Source organism: Sminthopsis crassicaudata, chromosome 3 (genome assembly GCF_048593235.1).
Source record: "Sminthopsis crassicaudata isolate SCR6 chromosome 3, ASM4859323v1, whole genome shotgun sequence".
Taxonomy (NCBI): Eukaryota; Metazoa; Chordata; class Mammalia; order Dasyuromorphia; family Dasyuridae; genus Sminthopsis; species Sminthopsis crassicaudata.
This window is the reverse complement of record NC_133619.1, coordinates 82,342,615-82,362,101: the sequence shown is the minus strand read 5'-3', so window position 1 is coordinate 82,362,101 and position 19,487 is coordinate 82,342,615. Positions and strand designations below refer to the sequence as shown.

The window sequence follows — 19,487 nt, the reverse complement described above, 5'->3', positions numbered from 1 at the left end:
ATATTTATTTATTAATCGCCTAATATGATGACAGTGTCATATATTGAGCACTCAGAATATCCAGTCAGCACCTCCTCGGTACTGCGAGAGGATGATTTCATTAATGTTCTATCAATCAGTAAATAGTTATCAAGGGCCTACTATGTGCCAGATGCAGTGCCAAACTCCGAGAACATAAATTCAGAGAATTAAACAATCCCCATTCCAAAGGAATTTACGTTCCAGAGCTGAGCAAGATGCATCGTCAGTTACCCAGGATCTTACAATAATACTTGGACTATTCCCTCATGCTGGGGTTTTTGTAGTGTGCTATGTTGATTGATTGATCGATTGATGTGAGGCTGAATTTGGAATTAATAATAAATAATAATAAAAATTTAATAATTATTTAATAATAAATAATAATTTAAAAAATAAAAAACTTGATCATCCTACAGTTTCAGTCAGTGACTAAAACATTAAATATCTATTAGATGCCAGGTATAAGCTATGTGTTGGGAACACAGAGAAAATAAAGGGCAATTATGTCATTTAATCCTCACAATAACCCTAGGAGGAAGATACAAATATCAGCAGCATTAGAGAAAACTGAAAAAAAAAGAAAAAAAAAAAGGTTAGATGACTAATCCCAAATCACCAGCTACAATCCCTGCTTTTAGGAAACTCACAATCTAACATGCAAACAAATATGAACATACAAGTTATATACAGGATATTTTGAGATAATCAACAGAAAGAAGGCCTGCACTAAGAATGTTTTTCTGTGGAAGGTGGGATTTTAGCTGATGATTTTGAGAAAGTTACAATCTTTTTTTTCTCTTTGTTTTTCTCACTTGTAGAATAATGATACTAACATCTGTATCTTCCTCATAGAGTTATGGTGAAGATTAAATGAAACAATATATGTAAAATGTTTTACAACTATTATAACTATCTGCCCATGTCAGCCAAAGAGTGCAGCCCTGAATGTATGATAAACATTTGATAAATCATTATTAATGTTCTATTTCTAGATGAATAATGATTGTCAATGATCTTACACTGAAGGAATTCCATGCTTAGGACAGAGCAGTAATCATGACTTATGTTTAGGGAATGCTTTACATGCTTTTTTTGATCCCCACAACAACCAGTAGTTTTATTCTTAATTTACAGATGACACATACGGAAATTAAGTAGCTTGCCCAGTGTCATACAGATAGTAATTGGAGGATAGAACTCTGCATTCAGGTTTTCTGACTCCAAATCCTCTCTACTTTTCTTTAGTAAATGCTTAATAGTAACTATTCAATATTGATCAAATGAAAAATGAAAAAATCTATTTCGTGGGGCAGCTAGGTGGCGCAGTAGAGCACCAGCTCTGAAGTTAGGAGGACTTGAGTTCAAATTTGGTCTCAGACACTTAACACTTCCTAGCTGTGTGACCCCGGGCAAGTCACTGAACCCCAATTGCCGCAGCAAAAAAAAAAAAAAAGCATATTTATCTTCAGAGTCCAAATAAGATTCGTATTGCATAGTTCTTTAAAGATTTTTTATCAGTTATGAAAACATAAGAACAGCAAAGTTATCACTTTCTGACTGTTCCATAACTAACTGTAAACACTAGCCAGATTTGTGAATGAAGGGGATATTTAAAAAAAAAAAAAAAAAAAAAAAAAAACTATTGGGTTCCTGCTTTTTTTTTGGTATATTATTTAAACCAATAAATCTGAAGCCTATTCACTGTCAGCTCAAACTCTTAGAAAAGCAGCTGCAAATACTTCAGTATTCAGTATTGCAGCCAAATCACGTATGGGCCCAGATAGATTAGAAAAATTCTGAGATAGTCCAACAAGGATGACTACATCTAAATTTTGCAGAAGTCTTATGTATGGGAGCGACTGTGTTATATCTGTGTTAGAAATACAAGACAAAAGTGAAATGGACCCAGTCCTCAAGGAGCTCACATTTTCTTTTTTTCTTTTTCTGAGGCTGGGGTTAAGTGACTTGCCCAGGGTCACACAGCTAGGAAGTGTTAAGTGTCTGAGATCACATTTGAACTCTGGTCCTCCTGAATTCAAGGCTGGTGCTCTATCCACTGCACCACCTAGCTGCCCCAAGGAGCTCACATTTTAATGGAAGTAATGACATACATACACATAATATACACAAATAAATATATGGTAGTTATGGAAAAGAAGGTACAAAAGTAAGCTTGTTTAACCCTGTTCTCTCTATTGAGCTTTAGTTCCAAAGTAGTTCAGTTGCATCTAACTTTTTGAGATCCCTTTTAGGATTTTCTTAGCAAAGATATTAGAGTGGCTTGCCCTTTCCTTCTCCAGATAATTTTACAAATGAGGAAAGTGAGACAAATGGGATTAAGTGGCTTTTCCAGGATCATTAAGCAGATTTAAACTCAAAAAGATGTATCTTCCTGACTGCAGGCCAGGTACTCTATCCAAAGTGCCACCTAATTGCCTAATATCTATTAAATGTTTAAAATTCCTGAAGGCAGCTCAAATTCACAATGTCACTTTAAAAAAATACATTAAAAACCCCCAGGTAATTAGGTTATGAGCTCAATTGGAAGACAGTAAGTAATGTTAAGTCACTCAAGCAAAGAAATTGGCCAAGCTCCTATTCTGAAATAGTGAGCAAGTTGTTGGATGGATAGTATAACCATGGGTCTGATTGTGGGGAGAACAAGAGAGCTGGATAAGACTTGAGGCCGAAGTGTTGATCTAAGGATCTGATTACTGAGATGAGTTTCCTTTTGTGTCTCTATTCCTCTGATTTGGGCTGTATTATAGATTACTTGAGGTCTTAAGCACACACCATGGCAGCTGAGAGAACAACGAAGAATTTATATAACTTGATCCAATTCACTTGCATGTCATAGCATCACAGTACACCTAGAGAACAAAGGACAAGCAACAACAACAATCATAAAGTAAGCAACAGCTGTATTATTCATGACAGTTTATTTTCTGCAGTGTGCCTGATGTTATTGCCTTCCTTTCACAAAGTCAGAGATGGTATTATTGTTATATAGACACATGTCAGGAAACTTAAAACTAGCCCAATTGATGCCAGAATCAGAATCCAGTAGGATTTTATCTGGTTGGAACAATGGATTAAACTCAAAAGAGGCAACCCTGAGTCAAAAAATCTACTTCTTGGAGGAAGAGGGATATGTAGTTAGATAGTAATTCATTCATTTAAAACAATAGCACACAACTTTGGAGACTTTAGTTAACTCAAAATCCATTATGAGTCAATAGTATTAACAATGTTATCAAAAAAGTGTCATCCTAAGTTACAAGGCTAGAAGTGTCATGTTTAGAATGAGGACAATAATTGGAATGCTATGTTCTGCACTAACAAACTCACCTCTGAAATATTGTGTTTGGTTTTGGACAACATCACATTTTAAGAAGAACATTAATGAGTCATATCATATCTAGAGTAGAATAATAAAGATGGTTAAAATAAATAAACTTGGAACTATGTCACATAGGACTGTTTTAAGGAACTTGGAATATTTAGGGAAAGAGAAGTGAATATACATTTATGTAACAGCTACTAAATGCTAAGAACTTTGAAAGTACTTCATTTGATCCTCATAGCAATTTTGAGGTAGGTGCCATTATGCCCATTTTACAATTGGGAAAACTGAGGCAAACAGAAATTAAGGGACTACACAGGTTCAATAGCTAGAAAGTGTCTGAAGCCATATTTGAATTCAAATCTTCCATGTCACCTAGCTGCCTGGAATATTAGCAAAAAGGACTTATTTATTCAATCTCATGAGCTAGCTCATAGAGCCAAGACTTGAATCCAGTCTTCTGATTTCATATCTAATACTTTCTCTACTACACCATCTTTTCAGAAAACTCATACATCCTCATAACCACATCCCAGCCTGGAAGCTATTTCTTTTTTTATCATATTAAAAATAAATTTTATAAAATTTAGTTTTAAAAATTAAAAATAAGTTTTACTGATATGTTGTGTTTTTAATATCACCTAATTGACCCCTACTTTTTCCACTTCTGCCTTCCATACATTGTAACAAAGTTTTTGAAAAGAAAAAAAAAATCAGTAAAAGCTAATTATCATGTCAAAAATATGTGCAATCCAAATATTTCGTGAATTATTTAGTTTTTTGTTTGTTTTTTTAGTAGCAGCAGAATCTTCCTGACCCAAAGTCTTTATAACCAGTGACTCTTCAAGTCTGCCTTCCCTCTGGATGGAGATCCATGGGATTTTCTTGACAAAAATACTTCTCTAACCAGAAATTAAATGGTATGCTCAAAGTCACACAAAATGCTGAGGCTGGTTTTGAATTCAGGTCTTCTTTACTCCAAACCTAGTGCTCTATCTGCTACACCACTTAGCTGTCTTTTTGAGGGCAGCTAGGGGGCACAACGGATAGAGCACAGGTCCTCCAGTCAGGAGGTCCTGAGTTCAAATCCAGTATCAAACATTGCAAGCTACTTAACCCCATGAAAATTAAAATGTTGTTCTTGTGTTTTCTACTTTACTGCTTCCAAACATTATTCAGTAGGTCACTACCATTCATTAGAACTACAACTAGGGGGGCAGCTAGGTGGTGCAGTGGACAGAGCACCAGCCCTGAATTCAGGAGGACCCCAGTTCAAATATGATCTCAGACACTTAACACTTCCTAGCTGTGTGACCCTGGGCAAGTCACTTAACCCCAGCCTCAGGAGGAAAAAAAAAAAAAAAAAAAAAAAAGAACTACAATTAGGGTAGGATAATAGGAATGGGGGAGGGGTTCTTTCACAAGGCTCCAATATGCCACATCACTTTTTACTATTCCTCTGCCAAGTGACATGACTCTGTTCCCTTGTCCAGTACCCTTTGGATTCTATTGCATTGGTGCCTCTCTCAGTTCTAATCTTCTCCAGCTTCAGTATTTGCTATTTTCTCTTCCCATTCAAGGATTAGATAATCTGGGGCTGCTGGTTGTAGATCCTCACCTGGGAGGGACCCCCTCCTATCCCATTGTTACTATAACTAGATCAGTGTCATGCTGCCAGGCCTAGGACAATGCTCCCTTCTGTCATGCTAAGTGCTCCAGGTCATTGATAATATTGAGACATCTCAGCTGCTGAGGTGGAGTCTAGAGGCTTATCCCAGATGAGCTCATCTCAGGCCTGATAGTAGTAAGAAAGGTTTTCCATGATCTTAGTTTCAATTCTCCATGGGAAAGTGTCCTAAGGTCTCTTTTTATCTCCCACTGTATGATCTTTGCTCAGTTCTGTCCCCCATTCTAACTGAATTAGATCCCAGAACTCCTAGTTATGACTCTGTTATACAAGCTTCCTTAACTGCTCTGACTCCTTATCCACTAATGCAACACTTGTGCGCTAAAATGTTAACTATTTCCCTCTTCTCCTATGCATAAAAGGGGAGGGAGATGCCCAGGGTACAGGAAAGCACTTCAGGAATCCAAATCAGTCCAACAAGTATTGAACATGTGTTCAGCAGTATTCTTAGGAATTTGTACGTTATATAAAGTTACATTAGAGTATTCAGTTTTAGAACTGTGAAGACTAAAGCAGTTTCAAGCCTCTGCAGTATTCTTATCAAAGGATTAGTGAGTTTTGGCCTTCATGGTCACTTGGATCACTGTCAGGGCTCTCTGTCAGCTTTCCCACCCTTAAAATAGCCCAGTCACCTGTTATTTAGTGAGGTAGCAACTGAGTTTCTTCTTTTTTCTTCTTCTTCTTCTTCTTCTTCTTCTTCTTCTTCTTCTTCTTCTTCTTCTTCTTCTTCTTCTTCTTCTTCTTTCTTCTTCTTCTTTTTAAACTCTTAAGGACTTATAATTAGGAGCATTTGGGAAACTAGTCAGAGTAAGACTAGTGATGAGGTCTTGAATGGTAAGGGTGGTGGGCAGAGAGAAACTGAAGAACTGATAACAATTATTCCCAGGGCAGGCAGGAAGAAGACTCTAATAATGGAAATCAGTTTACTTCTGTGGTCCCACCCATTAGAGGTAATCCAGTCAGAAATTCAAGTTATGTCAAATTCTCCCAATAAGATAACTTATAGCCCAGACTACTTCCTTCCTTTGGTCAGTCTACCATGGCACTCTGCCTTGTATTGTCTTTCCCCTTCCTCTTCTCCTATGCCACATGGCACCTCCCCTAACTCCACTATGCTTTCTAACCCCACTTCCCCTCTTTATAGCTAAAAACTCTTTTAGGGTACAAAGTCCCTTTCAGGATTTAGCCTGCCAGCTAAGGGCATGCCCCAACCTTGTGGGGTGTTCCCTTTCTACTGGATAATTGTGAGTTCCACTGAGGAACTTGTCTTTCAATGCTCCCCCATTCTATTTCATATTTACCATTCCTGGTGCCTATTGTATCCCTCTATTTTCTTTGTAACCTATTCTTCTAAATAAATCTACCTTTTGCCAAAGACAATGACCATTGCAAATTTTTCACACGATCAAACCCCAACTTTTGGTGTCTACCATCATTTGATGTGAAACATCACATATCACATCACTAATAAGTGTGATTCAGGTTCTAGGGCAATCAGTGAGGTAGATTATCATTAGTCATTAATTGATCTGATATTAGACTTGTAATGGACTACAGAATTAATTTACTGTGATCTAAGCCATCAACAAGATCCAACCTATATGTGCTCCTTTAATTTTTGTCATCAAATATATAGTCAATAAAAAAATAAATGCAACAGCAACTTATTAAATAGTATATGTAAAATACAATGACTGGAAGAGTAACTATATGAAATAAAATAGGCCTTGCCTTCATGGGACTTATATTCTTTTAGGGACATAGGATACTTCGATAATATAAAATAATACATGATTAACATCAGATATTCTTTTTTAGCTTTGTGCTATTTGCACATATGTTAAACATGCTATCGGTAGATGCATATAAGTCATTGATAAGAATTTTAAGTAGTAGGGCCAAAAACTAATAGTCTTGTGACAGATACCCCAAATTTAGAATTGAGATGAATTATGGGAGGCCAATGGTACAGAGACCACACTGAGGAGATAAAAGATAAGGCGACAAGGAAAGATGTCTCCAGAGTGAGAAAGTAAGGGATAACAGAAATTAATGACAGTAGGGAGCATCTGGGCAGAGAGGAAATCATAAGACTTTTTTTTCCCTGTATTTATATTTCAAAGTTTCCTCTAATGTCCAGACTAGCTCTCTGGAGGACCTTGGGATCAGCGCAAGTCCTTGGTCTTAGTGGAGAAGTAATTGAAGGCAGGAGAGCCACTACAAGGCTGGTCAAGTTTTCTCTGTGTCGGTGGCTGAAAGTCTTCTGTGTCTGTGGTTGAGAGAGACTCTTTCTGTGTCTGAGACTCCCTTAAATACCTCAGTATGATTACATCACTAAAACACACTGAGCATATGCAACCATTACATCACCTATCACATTAAGTATGTGTTTAGAGAACCATTATTTCACACTGAGTAGGTGCTTAACTATAAGCAACCTGCTGTCCTGATTCAAGTACACCTTTTCAGAGTTCTGGCCCTCTACAGTTTCCCCATAGCTGTTTCTTTTTATCAGGAATGTTTGGAAGTCCTCTAATTAAAGGCCTATTTTCCCTCTTTACTATTATATTCAGTTTTTTGTAAATTATTATTATTGTTGTTATTATTTTTTGGTGTGGCATTCAGTATTAAGTGACTTCCCTAGGGACAGACAGCTCTAGTAAGTATCATATGTCTGAGATCAAATTTAAATTCAGGGGCGGCTAGATGGCGCAGTGGATAGAGCACCAGCCTTGAAGTCAGGAGGACCTGAGTTCAAATCTGGCCTCAGACACTTCCTAGCTGTGTGACCCTGGGCAAGTCACTTAACCCCAGCCTCAGAAAAAAAAAAAAAAAAAAAAAATTTAAATTCAGGTCCTCTGGACTCCAGGACCAGTGCTCCAGGACACTGTGCACCTAGCTGCCCCTAAGTTATTTTTGATTGTTAGCTCATATTATTTGCATTCCAAGTTCTTTGTTCTTTTATACTGGTGGTTACTGTCATATGTGATTCTGACTGTGACTCCTCTTTCTTGAATTCTTCCTATTTCCTCACAATATTTTTAATTTGATCTGGAAGCCATGGATAGTTTGTTATATCCTGACAATGTTCATTTTGGATGGTTAGGGGGTGTTTTCAATTTCCACCTTACATTCTAATTTTAAGAAATCAATATTTAGACATAAAGAGTGATATTATAAGCAAATTAGAAAACATAGGATAATTTACCTTTCAGATCTATGGAGAAGGAAGGAATTTGTAGTCAAAGAAATGGAGTTCATTATTGAACACAAAATAGATAATTTTATTTTGTACAAACAAAACTAAGGCAGACAAGATTAGAAGGGAAGAAATAAACTGGGAAAACATTTAAACATTCAAGAATTCTGATAAAAGACTCATTTATAAAATATATAGTGAATTGACTCAAATTTATAAGAATTCAAGCCATTCTCCAATTGATAAATGGCCAAAGGATATGAACAGACAATTTTCAGATGAAGAAATTGAAACCATTTCTAGTCATAGGAAAAGGTGCTCTAAATTACTATTAATCAGAGAAATGTAAATTAAGACAATTCTGAGGTACCACTACATACCTCTTAGATTGGCTAAGATGAAAGGAAAAAATAATGATGAATGTTGGAGGGGATAGGGAAAACTGGGACACTGTTATTCTTGCATAGTAAAGGCTGACTTCCCAATGCCTATAATAAACCTCTTTTATCAATCTAGCTTTTTGGGGTCTGTAAATTCTTTTACAGAGAATCTCTGTGCCATCAAAAAGGGGGTTCCTGAAAACTCTCTACCCTTGCACCAAATCCCAAGGGGGTGCAGGGAAATCAAACCTCTCCATTTAGTTCCCTGAATCCCAACCCTGCCACTAGACCTTATCATTTAACTCCCTGACCACCAGAAATCTTAATCTCATTTTGGTTTCCTAAATCTAGACCTTATCATTTGGTTCCCTGAAAGGGAACCCCAAAACCCAAGCCTCATCAATATCACTAGGTAACCATTATTTGTTGTAAGATTAAATCATATTGAACTAGAGCACTCACATGTTAAACTAAATAACCATTGTCTTAGCAATTCCACAGAATTAACAACTTGTTGTAGGATTAAATAAATCATACAGAGTTCCTGCTCTTTACATTTGAGATTTGTTTGTTGGGTTTTTTTTCCAAGGTATTTGGGGTTGAGTGACTTGCCCAGGACTACAATTAGTTAGTCTTAAGTGTCTGAGGCCAGATTTGAACTCAGTTCCTCCTGACTTCAGGGCTGGTGCTCTAATCACTGTGTCATCTAGCTGCTCCCCTCATTTGATTTAAAAAAAATTTTAAACCCCCTTTAAAAACTCTTCATTCATCTCTTCCAGGAATTCTAGATGAACTTATATATCATCTGTGTATGATTTTTTTTTTTTTTGAGGCTTTGCTTATACATGTTTTGGAGTCATTCTCTTCTGGGATTGTATCTTGGCCATTCCCATCTTCTTAATAGCTCTTTATAAGGATATTCTTTTTGTTTATTCATTCTCACAACCTGCTTCTTGATTTTGGACCTTATATTAGGGCTTGACTCTGCAGATTATTGGAGGAAATTTCTGGGCTGAGTTTGTGTTCTCTTGGGTCCTTCAGCTGATTTCTTGTAGTCTTGAATGTTATGTTATTATAAGATCTCAAGGTATTTTGTGAGAGTTCTTTGGCATAAGGAAGTTTCCCCTGGAAGGACACTAAGTTATTCTATTGACTTGTGATTTCCAGAAATGGGGCATATCAGTAGGTAAAGTCCTTGTGTAGAGATCCAGTTTATATCTAATGAAAGACTCGTGGATCAGTCAGAAACCTGGGAAAAACAAATCCCTTAATGAGTTTGGATGCCATGAACAATATGTGATAACACTGAGGAGCAGTTTATTGGAAAGTTGAACTGACCAGTAATAGGGAAGAGTGGAAAAGGAGAAAAGGATAAAGAAGACCTGAAATACAACACAGACATACAAAATAACATAGAATAAACTTCACATCAGGGTGATGCTACATTAGGTGAAGGGCACAGAGACAGATCTGTTAATCTGGGAAAGTTTGTTCCTATAGAGGCAGCATGTTCCCAGGGAGGAGAAATATGCTTCTGGGGAGGTATATTCCAAAGTGTCCTTTTGGGAGTGATACTTAAGCTTTGAGTATGGTGGCTGCTGGGAGCTGGCTGATTTGTATGCCAAGGATGTCTGAGGTATTGACACACAGAGAGAAAAGATAAACTGATAGTTGCCAAGATATTATTTCTGGGCACACAGCTATATTAATCTCTCTTTTTAAAAATTTTTGTTCTGTGTTTTTGTTATAAAAGGAAAAAACTATTCAGAAATCTTTTGACAAAAAAAGGCAAAGGAAGATCTGGGACTCAGAAAAGATACCGGGGTACAAAATCACAAATGTCTGAACCCAACACAGTCAACACCAACCTTATCACTAAGAGACAGGCAAGGGGACAGTTTGAACATACTAGGGTATACATGCATGCAACTCTGAAAAACTATACAACTTCTGGCCAAAGATTTCCCCTCTAGATCAGGGAAAATATAAAGAGGCCCATACATCTAGAAGACATAGGGTTTGTTCTCCTGCAAACTGAGACCACCAAACCTTACTAATTCTTATCTGTTAAGAAAAGTAGATTACAGTCTCATATGAATTTAATACTCTTCTTCCTCCCTTCCAAAAAAACTCAGCAAATTCTTCCTACCCAACCACTCTCCCCCAACCCACCCATCTCAAATATCTTTTATTTTTTTTCTCTGGAAGCTACAAGTCTCTGTTGATGTACAAACTTGATTAGATGGAAGCAGTGGTTATGTTCCCCAACTCCTTTTCCCCACTAACATACTATTACCTCAGTCTTCAAAAAGTCATCAATGATGGGGGAAAAAAGCACTCCCCAAGCTTACTCCCCGTCCTCCACAAAAAAAAGCAAGAAGTTATTTGTGGGCACAAAAAACATGGTATTTTGTGCCTTGAGTTACATCTAGTAGGAAAATTTGGAAGAGGGGAGAGGTGAGGTGGAAGAGGCCATGAGAAAAGGATTATGGGGTGGGGAATACACAAGGTATCTGTAGGCCTAGTCCACTTAGTTTTTTACTGAAAGAATTCTTCTTCTGTTTCATTGAGGAGATAGGTATGGATAACAGCCTCACTGAGAAAGGGTCACAGTTGGCAGAGTGGCGGCGATCTTCAAAGTAGCCCTTCTTGTCTGCCCAACCAACCTGGGAATTTGGATGCTGGGGCCACAGTTGGCCACACCAACAGAGAACTTGTTGATATTGGATGTCTTCTTGAAACTTGCAGGTGATGGTCATTGTCCAGACCCACTTTGGGGTCATAGGCTCAGATGTGATACTTGTGTTGTTTACTTAATCTCTTTATGGCTTCTTCAATAAACTTTAGACCATTCTCTTCTTTCATGGCCTTGGCACTGAAGTTAGTATGGCAACCAGCTCCATTCTAGTTTCCAGGGATGGGCTTGGGATCAAATGTTATGATTATTCCAAAATCTTCACACACTAGATGGAGGATGAAGCTGGAAATCCAGAGGTGATCTCCATTTCAATCCCTTCACACGGTCCTATTTGGAACTCCCACTGAGCTGGCATTACTTCAGCATTGGTCCCTCCAATTTTGACTCCAGCATATAGGCAAGCACAGTAATGAGCTTCCACTATATCTTTTCTGGTATGGGCCAGAACTCTAAACTTGAAACAAGGATTCTTATAAGGCATTAAGTCAGTGGAATTGATAAAGACAATGGTTATCTAGTTTAGCATGGTGCTCATGGTTCTCTAGTTCAATACAGGTACTTAGTACTTAATATAGTTCTACAAGATTCACCCCTATGATAATGGAGTATATAACAGTAGCAAGGACTGGGTTAGATTCATTTCCATCTCATCTGCCTTGTGGTGGCTGGCCTGGCCTCCTGCCCTTCTCTACTGAAACCAAGCCTCGGGAAGGCCTCTAAGAAAACTAGCTGAAGTCCCAGGCAAGGAGACAAGACTTTGAAGGAGACACTAAAGGATTTGGACTTTAACATATGGCTATTCTTGGGGTGATTACTCTGACTGAAAAGAAGGCTGCCCCAAAGACCTCCAGAAAACCAACCCAGAACCTTACACTTTTCCATAGGCTTTATCAGCTGTCATGCCACAGTAATATGGACCCTGGGGTCCAGGGAATCCATTGGAAAGCCAACCAAAAAGGTTGTTCTATTCCCATGAATGCTCCATACCAAACCAGGATTTCTGGTTGGTCACCATATCCATTATCCATTTACAGGTATGCCTTAAACTGGTCTCTGCAGGCTTGCAGTTATACTTGAAAACTTCACAAAGAATCAGTTTGTGGGGGTCCTTTGGGAAGGGGTCTCGGAACAGAGCAGCAGGAATAAGGTACATGTCACTGTTAGAGCATTCAGACTGAAAAGTGCTGGAGCCATCAAAACTCCATTCAGGTAGTTCATCAATGCTCTTAGGTTCATTGTCTAGGGTCGGAGTTCCATAGCACAGTACCTCACCAGTGCCATTGATCCAAATGTACATGGACAGGACTTTGTTTCCTTGAGGCAGGTTCATGTGCATCTGCTTGATATTTCTGTTCAATTGAGAACTGGCTGAGGTAGCCATGTTTGAAGCTGTCCTAGGCTCGGAATGGGGCACGCAAACAAATTGTCAAAATTGGGAGCGCAGGAGGACCACTCCACAGGCTCGGGGCGCTGGGGAAGGGTCTAGCTGGTGGAGGTAGAGGCAATAGCCAAAAGAACGGTTTCCATTCTCATCTCTCAGCTATATTAATCTTAAAAATAATGCTTCACATTAGACTAGATGCTATGCTTACCTGGGCTGAAAAATGAAACTGGTGGTTGCCAAGATATTGGCTAAGGTCTTCAACAGACTACCTGTTTCTGTTTGAGTCTGACACCGTAGCTCTAGCTAATTTTCAAAGACTAAGTTGCAGAGAAGGTGCAACCTGCTTACAGAAGGAGTTTCCTATACCAATGAAATTACAGATTTAGTTCTTCAAAAGTGATCATTTCTGTTTTCTGTTATTTGTTGGTTGTAAATTGTTTTATTTTATTTTTACATGGGCATTGGTAGTTTATAATTTTTTCTGAAAACTATATATTTTCACCACTTATCTACATAGGGAAGCTTAGTAAATGTTTGTTAAATAAATAAATATAATAAGCAATTGAATGATTGATTGTTTATTAAATAAATAAATAAAATAAAAAAAACCCAAACAGAGATAAAAATTAAATAACTTGACTTCTCTCACGGAAAGTTAATAATTGAGATTGTTGAAAACAAAATCAAGGCATTCAGTAACCATGGTTTCTCTTCTGCCTTATTTAGAGAATTCACCGTTCATGGGGTCTATGACCCTAAATAGGTTCAAAGAAGCTTTGACTATATTGCTATTTTTCTTCAGTACTTGAAGTTTTTGTAGGTAAGGATTAATGAAATATAATTCTTTTTAGGATACTTAGGAATTTTAAGACAACCAGATATTTTCATCAAAATTAAAAATATGTACTATACCTAACTTATTTTGAAAGTCCTCATTCTTTTGGGCATTTAGAATTTTTACTCTGCATTTTCCATGACCCAACTGATAAAGTATCAAAGATAGTGTCAAGCCAATAGGCATTTATTAAGTGCCTACTATGTACTAAGGATTGGTCTGGTGTTTTTCCCAATTAAACTAGACTAGATTTAAAATCCCAGCTTAGTAAAAGGTATGTGGAGAATGAAGCAGGGCAAGAAAAACCTGTACTTAATGTAAAGAGATGCTGAAATTTTAAAAACCTTTTAAAAAAGTAATTCCATTAGAGTCATTGACAGAAGAGAGATTTTTAATATGCAGTTCACCTGTATGTATGTATGAAGGCAGTGACCTCAGAACAGAGCCAAGGAACTGACTTTGATGATGTTTGGTTACCTTTTTTGAATAATTTAAATAGAAACACTCCTACTCATCTAATGCCACAAAATAATTAGTGGATTGAATGAGTAATCACCAGATGCAAGAAAGCAGATCCTCACTGCTATTTTTAGAAGGGTAGAACATATGGCAGTCTAAAGGAAAGTTGATGAAATTTATTTAAGGATCCTATAATGTAAGTACTTATGTATCCAATTGCTTATAGAAAACATTTTAAATTTAAAGGAAAATATTCACTTTATGCTTTGAAACCATTTTTCTTTTCTTTTTTTAATTAAAGCTTTTTATTTTCAAAACATATGTATAGATAATTTTCAATATTCACCTTTGCAAAATCTTGTGTTTCAAATTTTTTTTTCCTTCTCATCCCTCCTCCCTCTCTCCTAAATAGCAATTAATCCAACATGTTAAACATGTGGAATTCTTCTATACATATTTCTACAATTATCATGGTACACAAGAAAAATCATATAAAAAAAAAGGAAAGAAAAGAGAAAGAAAACAAAATGCAAGCAAACAACAATAAAAAAGTGAAACTACTATATTGTGATCCATGCACACTCAGTCTCCTCGGTTCTTTCCTGGATGCAGATGGCTATCTTTATCATAAGATCATTAGAAATGGCCTGAATCACTTCACTATTGAAAAGAGCCACATCCATCAGAATTGACCATTGTATAATCTTGCAGTTGCTGAGTACAATGTTTTTTTCCTGGTTCTACTCACTTAGCATCAGCTCATGTAAGTCTTTCTAGGATTCTCTGAAATCATCCTGCTAATCATTTCTTATAGAATACAAATATTCCATAACATTCACGTATCATAGCTTACTCAGTCATCCCCCAATTCATGGACATCCACTCAGTTTCCAGTTCCTTGCCACTACAAAAAGGACTGCTACAAACATTTTTGCACATATGCAAAATTTTCTACTTTTTATGATCTCTTTGGGATACAGGCCCAGGAGAGACACTGCTGGATCGATAGGTATACTCAGTTTGAGCATAGTTTGAAACCATTTTCTTTCCCAATCTGAGTTGTCTTACAAAATACTTTTCTTGTTAAAATTTCCCCTTATGCACAAATAGATTCTCTGCAGTATCTCCTAACCTGTCATTCAAGGTTAACCTGTCTAAACATTCTTAACCTGTCATTTATAGTCTGGCCGGATCTTACCTTTTTTTGGCTTTCTTACACTTTTCTGTATGTTTGTCCCTAAAGATAATTCAGGAAGTAACAGCAAGAGCTGTTCAGTTGTAATGAACACATAGGAAGCAAGAGAGTAGGACTAGTTTCATATGTAAAGCATAAAGAGGCACACTCCAAAAGAAAATTTGAATGTAGCAAATTGAGAATTCTCTTCACAGAACTCAGAACATTCCTATTATCTAGGTATTAAATCCTGTATTCTGATCCTTGATCCTGATTCTTCATTTGTCCCTTCTGTGACAGAATTTTTAATGCCGGTACTTAATTTTGCTTCTGATCATTTCTGGACCTGGAGCTCATCCCCTTCAATAATATTTGTAATTTTTTTCCAGTTTTCTGGATGTGGGGCAGCTAAATTGCATAGTAGATAGAGCACTGATCCTAAAGTCAGAAGGAGCTGAGTTCAAATATGACCTCAGTCCCGTAACACTTGCTAGTTGTGTGAATGTGGGCAAGTCACTTAACCCCAATTGCTTTACTCCCCCAAAAAAGTCCAATTTATAGGATGTAAGCTGAAATCTTAGGATTATTCTGATTTACATTTCTCTTATTAATAATAATTTGGAGTATTCTTTGACTTGGTTGTTAATAGTTTACAATTCTTCTTTTGAGAACTATTTGTTCATATCCTGTAATTTCTACTAGAAATGTATTTCTTTTAGATGTCTATAGCTAGATATATAGCTAGAATTCTTATTAGAAAAATCTGATATAAAGATGTTTCCCCCCCACACACAGAGTACCACTAGGATGACTTTATTCCCCTCAGCTGACTACCTCTTCAGACCATGAATAGAATTTTGTATTTATCTTTCTTACAGATATATATCTAATTTGGTATAATGTGTGTGTGTGTGTGTGTGTGTGTGTGTGTGTGTGTGTGTGTGTGTGTGATATTCTCCTACTAGACTATAAGAAATATAAATTACTCTTTATAGTATAGTATACACTATACTATAGTTCTTCCAAAACCTAGTATAATTTTTGCCCTTAGTAAGAGAAACAATACCTATTTATTTAGTTACATTATATTATTAGTTTTGTTAAGATTTTTTCATTGACATAACTTTCTGTCTAACTAGGCAGCTCTTTTGACTTCTCTATCATGTCCAGAAATCCCTTCATCCTGGAAGATTACTTCATCCCTGAAATTCACATCACAGAAGTACCCTCTGCACACACCTCATCTTCTCCCCACCCACAATGTTCTCCTCTGGGTCCAACTCTTGGATTGGATGGTTTCTCCCAGGATCTCCAGTTAAGGTAAGCACCCAAGCCAACAACTTTTTCATTTTTCACCAAGATGCCCTCTAAACTTTTCCATCATGCCCTATTTGGGAATAGGTATCTTTGCTATCTTCCCCACTCTAGTTTACTTTTAGTTGTTGACTGCTCCACTGGAATGTAAGCTCCTGAAAATAGGGATTGTCTTTGCTTTTTTTCCTGTTTTTGCATTTCCAGAATTCAGCAAAGTTTCTGATACAAGCATTTAATAAATATTTTTTGACTATTATCAGTTTCAAATGAACTCTTTCTTCTATTTAAAAAAAAATATACTTAGTTTGTTTCAACACAGCAAATACACCCATCAAATACCCCCAACAAACTGATTTACATGGAATATTCTCTTGTAAATAATATTTTTTCAATTAATGTAAGGACAATTTTAACATTCTTTTTAAAACAGAATTTGGGTTCTAAATTTTCTCCCTTCTTCCTAGGTAAGCAACTTGGTATAATTATATACGTGCAATCATGTAAATCCTCTTTCATATTAGTTGTGTTATGAAAGAAGAAATACAACAAAATAAAAATTAAAAAAATTGAAAATAATATGTTTTAATCTTCATTCAGACTCCATCAGTTCTTTCTCTGATAAGGGAAGTGGAATATTCTCCAATAATCTATTGATTGTCAACAGAAAGGAAGGATATGGCCTTTTTAAAAAAATTGTTATTCTGAATATAATAAATAGGAACAAATATTAGCATTTCTTTTTTATTATAGCTTTTTATTTACAAGATATATGCATGGGTGATTTTTCAGTACTGACCCTTGCAAAACCTTCTGTTCCAACTTTTCCCCTTCTTCTCCCCACCTCTCCCCCAGATGGCAGGTAAACCAATACATATTAAATATATTAAAGTATAACATCAACATTTCTATGTAGAAAATACAGATAAAGAAAATTGTATGTGAAATTACAAATTTACTACATAATTTAAAATAATTTAAATATAAAATTTTATGCTTTTAAAATGATAAATTTTATTTTATTTTATTTTATTATTTTTTCCCCTGAGGCTGGGGTTAAGTGACTTGCCCAGGGTCACACAGCTAGGAAGTGTTAAGTGTCTGAGATCATATTTGAACTTGGATCCTCCTGAATTCAAGGCTGGTGCTCTATCCACTGCGCCACCTAGCTGCCCCCTAAAATGATAATTTTTAAATTGAAACAATTTAAGAGTAATTTTAAAAATATCTAATAAATTGAACACATTATTTACAAAGCTGTCATATTTGTCTTTGTTTCCCTATGAATTCCCTTTTCTTCTCATTGGTACTATATTTTAAAAAATGCTTTATTGACACTTTCCCCTTTCTTCTTTTCCCCATCAATATCAAACTGTTTTACCTTTTTAAAAATATATTTCCCCACTAATTTTCCTTCACATAATTCCATTTGCCCTTCAAAGGCTTCAACTAGCTTTGTTTTTTTTCAAAATGAAAAAATGTTATGTATGTAAATGCACATAAAAACATATATTTTTTTATCCCTTTTATAGGATTAAGTTTCATTTTTTAGAATAACTTTTTCTTGGATACCAGCCATTTCCCTTTTTCTTTTTGATGGATCATAGTCTATTTTTTCCATTCATTTTTTATTAACAATGAGTCTGAGGAATTCTGACCATAGTTACTTGGTACAACATTTGCAAAGAGCTTGGCAATTACATTTCTTGGTGACTTAAATCTGAGGTGGCTCTCTGGAAGCATGTTATAATTTCTATTGATTTGTAATTTGCCTTCTGATTCAAATACTTTTAGGAAAACTTATGCGATGATTTCCTGACACATATTATTTAGGATTTATTTAATCATGTTTTTCTGGGAGACCAATGATTACTCAGGTTATTTCTGAGTTCCCATTCTCTAATCAATTGCTTTCATTGTAGATCTCCCATATGGTCTTTCAGTTTTACAATTTTTAAACTTTGCATTTCCTAAGATTTTTTTACTTTTTATTATAAGTTGTCAAGTTTTCTTTCAAATACTTTTGTATTAAAAGCTCTAACTTTGCTTTTTATCTCTTCTTACTTTTATTAGAACTTCCAATCATTCTTAGGATTTTTGTGGCTATTTTTTTCTCTTTCCTTTGGACTTTTAATTATAATGATTGCAGAATTTATTCTGTTTTGAAGTTTTTATCCTGGGATTCTGTTAACTGTAATATTTCTTCATCACATTAGAACTTGTGTTTGCCTATAAATTTTCTACGTTTTTCTGCTGATTTTTTTCCTTTGTTGGTTTCTGTGAGTGTATGTGTGTGTTTTTTTCTTTCTTTTTTCCCTTTTGATCTGATTTTTCTTGCATAGCATGACAAATATGGAAGCATGTTTAAAAGAACTGCACATTTTTAGCCTATATTGGATTGCTTGCTGTCTTGGGGATGAAGGAAGGAATGGAGAGAAGAAAAATTTGGAACACAAAAAATGTATTTGGAAAAAGAAAATACTATTGAAAGATAAAAAGAAGTGACCACAGAGGAGGAGACTGAGGAAATGTGCATTCAATTCCATTTATAATAAATATTAGACATTTGCGAATCAGGTGTTTATAACTTTGGAGCAGTTATATTTTAATTTTTGTGTGTACCTATAGAGAGGCAGTATAACTAATTGGATTGATAACCAAGCTCAGAATTGAGAAGGCTTGGGTGAAGTCCCCACTTTGGCACATTCTAGCTGTGTGATTCTGGATAAGTCACTGTTATCGGCCAGAACTCTGAAACAAGGATTCTTACAAGGTTTTAAGTCAGGGGAAATTATAAATACAATGGTTATCTAGTTTAGCATGGTGTTTAATAGTTCTCTAGTTTAGTACATGTATTTAGACTTAATATAGTTCTACAAGATTCACACATATGATAAGAGAGCATATAAGCTGGGACAAACTCAGCCAGATTCAGAGCCAGAGAAGACAAGCTGACAGAAGGTTGGAGGCTGAAGCACAAGCCCTTGAACTCAGAT

The 19,487-nt window shown here is 36.1% G+C and overlaps 1 pseudogene; it reads right to left on the bottom strand.

The window, feature by feature from the left end:
- Positions 1-11,168: 11,168 nt before the first annotated feature.
- Positions 11,169-12,709, bottom strand: LOC141564860 (glutamine synthetase-like; annotated as a pseudogene).
- Positions 12,710-19,487: the final 6,778 nt, after the last annotated feature.